Source organism: Marmota marmota, unplaced genomic scaffold, assembly GCF_001458135.2.
Source record: "Marmota marmota marmota unplaced genomic scaffold, marMar, whole genome shotgun sequence".
Lineage (NCBI taxonomy): Eukaryota > Metazoa > Chordata > Mammalia > Rodentia > Sciuridae > Marmota > Marmota marmota.
In genome coordinates this window covers 18,206,304-18,213,287 of record NW_026000142.1, presented here as the reverse complement: position 1 = coordinate 18,213,287, position 6,984 = coordinate 18,206,304, and the positions used below count along the sequence as shown (strand labels likewise).

The 6,984-nt window shown below is 35.6% G+C and overlaps 1 long non-coding RNA gene across 1 annotated transcript in view; it reads right to left on the bottom strand.

Moving 5' to 3' along the window:
* LOC125611377 overlaps positions 1-6,984 on the bottom strand; it is a 34,601-nt gene that overhangs the window by 10,313 nt on the left and 17,304 nt on the right. The window lies entirely within an intron of this gene.

The window sequence follows — 6,984 nt, the reverse complement described above, 5'->3', positions numbered from 1 at the left end:
ATATATACTGATTTTTATGAACTAATTTCTAAAAGAAATGACATCTTATACTGATTAACTGATTAAAAAATATCATTTGAATTTTTCTTGCTGATTTAAATTGTTCATTAACAGTATATCTAAGAACCTTATGCAGATTAGGTCTCTCATCCTTTATCTGCTATTCTTATCTTCATTTTTGTGTTTAGTCCTTATCTGTTGCTCTTAGAGACAACAGTTAAAGTGTTTTATATTCATGTATACACAAACACACCCACATTAATCAAGAGTCACCAAGCTCAGTGCTGTTGAATCAGTATAATTGTTACAGGCATGAATTTAACATGGAGGTTTCCTAATCATTGTTTAGAGAACTTGGAATTCTCTTCCAAAAAATTCTGATTCAGGGCTGTATTCCAAAAGTTTAAACTACTATAAAGATGTTACCATAATTTTATACTAAATATGAAAACCTTTGTTCTTTAAACTTTTTTGGCACATCTACAAAAGAAAATTAAGCCAAAAGTAAATGGCGTTTCTTTCTGAATCTGGGAAGGCTCCTTTCACCATGTTCCCACCAAGGGGGTTCTAAATGAAGATATCATATTAACTCTGAAGGCTAAACTGTAATTTTTCTGGCTCCACAGTGGGTTAAACTGGGTTACACCATACCAGCATAACAATAGTTTGTTTTCTATTCAATAATATTTAAATTTAGAAATTATTAACAAGTTTATTTGTACCTGTCATATCACTACAGCCAAAAAATGAAAGAAAAAAAAAGAGAAAAGAGAAAAGAATCTGGTACTCAATAGTTCCTTTAAAAATAGTTGCTTAAAAATCTAACATAATGACTTTTTATTTCCCCTTCCTCCAAGTTCCTGGTAAATATTACTCTACTGTCTGTTATTCTATCTATAGGTTCAAGGGCAAAAGAAAATTTCTAGGAAATCTCTTCTAATTATAATTGTGATAAAATCTGATTTTCGAATGAAATTTGAATAATCTTATTTTCTTGGTAAATATAAGCATCAACTTCGGCATAATTTCCAGGTGTTCTGGTACAAATCCATACCAGAGTCAAAGTATTACTTGTTTATTTATGCAAAATTATATTCCTAAATAATTTTCTCTATTTCCAGCACAAAAGTATAGTAACAATATTTAATAAACACCTAAATGCTCATCTGAAAGATTAGCACACTTTAACTTGTTATCTCCATTACAATTTCGTTTAGCTCTCTATGAAATAATGGTGGCCCTGAAGCACAGTCAGTTCACAGATCAAGTGCCAAATATATGAATCTTCCTGCTTGGAGAATTCTGACCATCATCATGTCATTTTGTTTCATAATTTTATAGGCGACTAGGCTTGACCAAAAAAGATGCTCTCAGAGATGACTGAATTTTGTCCTTCCATGTAAACAGTGACCATATATTCTAATTTGTCCAAGACAATACTCCTTTCTGCCAGCTATCACAGTGCTCTCATTTCATTTCATGTCCCAGTCTAATTGAGAAACTATATGGTCACTCTATTAGGTTAATTCAGGGACCACACAAGAAATTGGAATTGTTTTACTCCTCCAACATCAGTGCAACTTGGCTTCTTAAAGAGAGCAGAGGGTGTCGGGAGAGAGGGCAGAAGGGCAGAAAGGCAGGTACCTGGCCTCTTGTTCAGAAAAAGAGAGTGAACATTAGGTTAGAAAGAATGCATCATCACTCAGCCTGTCTCACGATGCATCTAATCTGATGGCTCAGTAATATATGGCCTATTTTCCATGAATCAAAATGCCATACAGAGCATCCTGATATTTGGAACTGGGTGAAACTGAGAGATATATTTGTGAGAATTTCTGGGATAAACTGTTGAAGTGATACTTAGTGCTTTAAATTTTGGTCAGTGCCATTTCCCTTATGTCTTTTTTTTAATCCAAGACTATATGAAGTTAAATCTTATTACCTAATGTTGGCTGAGTTTATTTGTACCTTTAATAGCATCCCCTGCATTCCCTTCACTGACAATTCTTATATAATAATGACCATAATACTGCTATTGATGACTACGATGATGAGAAGAACTTGGAAAGTGAACATTACAGTCAACCAAACTCACAATTGGGCAAAAGACCAGGAAGGGCATCCAAATACCTGGGATTTAACCATGCCACTGTGAACTTGAGAAATCAAAGCCACTTCAAAGCAAGTCAAGATCCTATAAAATTTTATTTGTAAAACATAAAGATGGACCTCTTAGAGAAGGTGCAGATGAAATAATCTAGAAATTTTCTGTAGCTTATTTCAATAGTATAAACTAAGAATATATATTTACTGCCCTGAGCAAAATTAGCCATCAGACTGCTTCACATCTAGCACAGCACGCTTCCCCCACATTTCCTCTGGGAGTTGCCTAGAAGGCCTCCCCATCCTACAGACAAGTACTCCAAAGACGTAATCACTGTCTACCTAGGAGCTTCCTTTTTTTCATTCATTCAACCATTCATTCCTTGCCACTTCATTGAAATTCCAGAGTGAGTCTACCATCTTTGTTTCCAATAGTCTGTTCCATATTGTTTTACAAAGGCATCAGCTACCTATTAATGGTGATATTTTTCTTTCCGGTCTATTTCCTGACCTTCAATCTATCTCCAGCTCTAATTTAGATTTTAGCTCCCCAAGGCAGAAACTATACCTGCAACTCAATATTTAGTAAGAAACACTGTGCTTGCTCTAAAAATGGAGCTTCATTGTTTATTTTTGTTAAGACTGTTTTATTTAATTCTAAGCATACTTCCTACCTTTTAACTGTTTATGGTGTTATGCAAATTCTGTTAGTTGAATTAAGTCTTTCTTTAAAAATAGTTGTTAAAAAATCTAACATAAAATATCCCATCATAACCATTTTAAAGTACATAGTGCATTTAGGTATAGGCACATTGTTATGTAACAGATCTTAAAAACTTCTTCATACTGTAAAACTGCACACATTAAACAACTTTTTATTTCCCCTTCCTCCAAGTTCCTGGTAAATATTACTCTACTGTCCATGGATATAAATTTGACTATTTTAATATTTCACATTAAGCGATATTTTAAATAAAACATGAAATACATTTTTACATATATGGTCACAAAAATGACAATGGTGACTTTATACCTTACTTATTTACCTCTTTAATCATTCCAAATCACTTTCAAATATATTAAGCCCCTCTCAATAAATATCGTCCTTTCCTGGCACCCTCCTCACACTTCCCACTCTTCCTCCCTTTCCATCATGGCCTCTAAAATTCTACTCCATTGTAAATAGGCTCTCTATAGCTCCTTGTCTTAGCTGAAGCAACTTTTCCTGAAAGATCCCCCTCCCACACTCTTTCTCCCCCACCCCAGTCCTCTTGTGTTAGTCAGGTTTCCAGAACTGTGACAAAATACCTGAGATAATCAACCTGTAAGGGAAAAAGGTTTACTCTGTTTCATGGTTTCTGAGGTTGCAGTCCATGGTCACCTGACCTCATTGCTTCTGAACCTGTGGTGAGATAGCACAACATGGCATAAGACATGGGACAGAGGAAGCTGTCATATCACGACAGCCAAAAAATGAAAGAGAAAAAAGTCTGGTACTCAATAGTCCCTTTCAAGGGTATGTCCTCAGTGACCTAATTTCCTTCAACTAGGCCACAATTCATAGGGTTCTACAACATCCCAATAGAACCACAGATTAGCAACCAGTATCATGTGGGCCTTTGGGGGACATTTAAAATTCAAACTATAACACTGCTAATTAAGGCTATTTGTTCTTTCATATCACCCAAGGTCATGCAGATGGAATAGAGGAAGAAATGTATTAGTTCATCATCACTGGGGTCTTTGGTTGGTAGTAACAGAGGACAAAGAGCCTAAATTAAGGAAAAAAATTAAGGTTACTTGTGTATTTATATTACAGGAAAGAAGAAGGAGGAGAGGTATTCTCAAAGACATGAACGAATGTCCCTCCAACTTTGAGCCATCATCTCCAACTATCATTGCTTGAACTACCTTTCTCAGGATTGTCTTCCAGTCTTCCAGGCAGTTAAGCAGAGGGCAATATGGCTGCAATAACCTCAGAATCACATCATTTTTATTCTCTTCCCAAAGAGGAGTTCTACAGTGCAAAAGGACTTTAGGTGAAATAACCTGGGTCACAAACAATCATTGTCTATGGGGGACACTATGTACCAACCCAACCTAGGACATGATAAACACCTCACCAATATGATAAACTGGACCCTAAGATGGATAACTCCTGCAAAATCACCTGAAGTTCAGATTCTAAAAATAAAATACAATTACCACTAAATGAGAAACAGGATTCCCCCAGTGCCCTATGTGAGTTTTAAGTCATTTCTTCCCCACCTTCCTCTAATAAAAGAAAACAAACTTTTCCTAGAATGCTATCCAGATCTAACTTCACTGGTACACTACACTGGTCAATTCTTAACTTGGGTGGTTTTGGCACCATCTTTTATAATATTTCATCATCACATTGTATAACTTCAATGTCTGTTGAAATAATTATCCAATGGCCTTAAGTCCTAAATTCACAGTTAAACTTCTGAAATCTAGTGATTTTAATTTTCTTTCTGTATTATCAGTCTTAACCTCAGAACTCTTCCACTTCAAAACTAAAATACTTTAATATTATATTCTCTAGCCTGCATCTTCAACTCTCCACCACTACATCCAGGTGGATATCCAACAGAAATATCAGACTCAAAGTTCCTAGAAGTCAATGATCCCTTAAATAAGATTTTTTTTCCTACTCTTTTTACTATATTTTCTGACCTGTTCAGAAAAATCATTGTTTCAGACACTGAGTAAAGGACTCAGGAATTACTTTTGAGTTCTTTTACACAACAAAATCAGAAAGACACTCAGTCCATGGTTTCTACTGTATTAGCGATTCTTTGATCCATTCCCTCTTCTTCCCCTCATTTCTTGGTTGAGGCTCTAATTCGTTATCAATTTGATTTTTACAAGAGACACTATTCTTATCTCCTTTCAAGCTACTTTCCACTGTGTCTCCAGATTAAACTTCCCAAAATACATGTGGACCAGTGTTGAACTAAAGATGCAGATGAGCGAGCACAGGTGACGTGCCCAAACCTTTAATCAAATGAGAAGGCATAATAAAGAACTTTTCAGTCTGCAAACACTGACAAATTGACTTCCCATAAACCCTTTTATAGAAAATTACTTGAGAAGTAATTACAGGTAAGAACAGTGTGAGATAAATCCTCATCACACATAGCAAGATGTCTCTAGAAACTGTCTAGAGTTTGATAAATCATGAAATCACATTGTGTGTGATTTATTTGGAGATGTGGAGTTAACCACTAGAATAACTGAAAACTAACTTCTAGGAACTGATATTGGATGTAGGATGAACATGAACCCTTTAGTGCCATTTAACTTTTTTAACCATAGGCATATACTGATTTTATTCAGTGCATTACTGGAGATAGCATCAAAATTTTTGTTTCATATTTTGAATAAAAAAAAACTAAATGAACTGTGATGGCAGAAGAATGGTCCCACTAATGAAGTCGACATCAAGTAAATGTGTTGTCTTACATGATAAAGAGACTGTGCCGATTTGATTAAGGTTGCAGGCCTTGTGATTAGGAAATCACCCTGCATTATTCAGGTGGACCTCCTGTAATCACCAGGTCCTTCAAAGTGGAAGAGGAAGGCAGACGAAAGCCAGAGGGATATTCAGTTTTGGAAGAATGATCAGACAGATGAAATATTGCAGGCTTTGAAGGTGGAGGAAAATGCACAACAAAGGTGGCAGCTTCTCATGGCTAATAAAAGGCAAGGAAACAGGTCCTCCCCAGAGACTCTAGAAAGGAAGTCAGCCCTATTGACATCTTGATTTTAGCCCAAGTCTTCTATCCTACAGAACTTATGAGAATCGATTTTTATTTAAATCATCAGGCTTTTTAGATTTATTACAACGGTAAAACTAATATATGCACTTAAACAAGAATTAACTCCTCTTGATGTTTCCCATCTTAGACTTGTTTACTTTTCGTCTTTTAATAATCAAGAAATTTTCAAAGGAATGCAAAACAGACCCTTTGCTTTTCCTATAGTGAAGGATAAAGTAGAACGGATATACTGGCTTTTATATTTTATTTTATTCCTTACATTTCATGCATTTCCTTTTCCAAGCCTCAGTTAAGTTACACCTGGGTATATTTAGGGATAATGATGATGAATGTTCTCAGTAATGTAAACCTCCTTGCTTTGATATTTCAAAGTATTTCCAGGAATTATTCTTTATGCAGTTATAAGTTATGGTTTTGTTTTACTGTTCAGATTTGTAAAACACACACACACACACACACACACACATACACACACAAAATAAAACAGTAAATTTTCTACTTAAATTCCTTAGCTATACCATTAACTTTAAAAAATATTTTAGCCCCTAAATTATGTCACCAACCCTTTCAATGCTGTTAGTACAGGTTTAGTCTTATTACTTTAGGAAATTTGTACACTGTCAATAACAAGGTGCACCAGACATTAAATCTCAATGTTTCTGTACTCAAAATCCCTGACAGGTTCTTTTTTGTAGCCCACAAGCAAGTACCTCCCACCTGTGTCTCTCTTTTCTTTGGCATTTTATAGAGTCAGCACACAGCGGCAGCAAGTGAACTACACCAGAAGTGAGGACCCTTGAACCTAAGATGTACCAAAGCAACCAATCTGTGTGTGTTTTGAACAAGTCACTAGTTTCTTGAGCAACAAAGGTTTAACAATATCAGTGTTTTCCAAATTCTGATATCTCCAATGCCAATGGCAATACTCTACTCACTGAGCAGCCTAAAGCCTTCTGTCACACCAAAATGCAACCAAGGGAATTAACCAGTCACCAAGTCCTTGTCTCATTCATAACTCAGCAACAACCATGTGTTTAATCCTCTCACTTTTCTTCTACAGGAGGATTTTGCTTCTGCC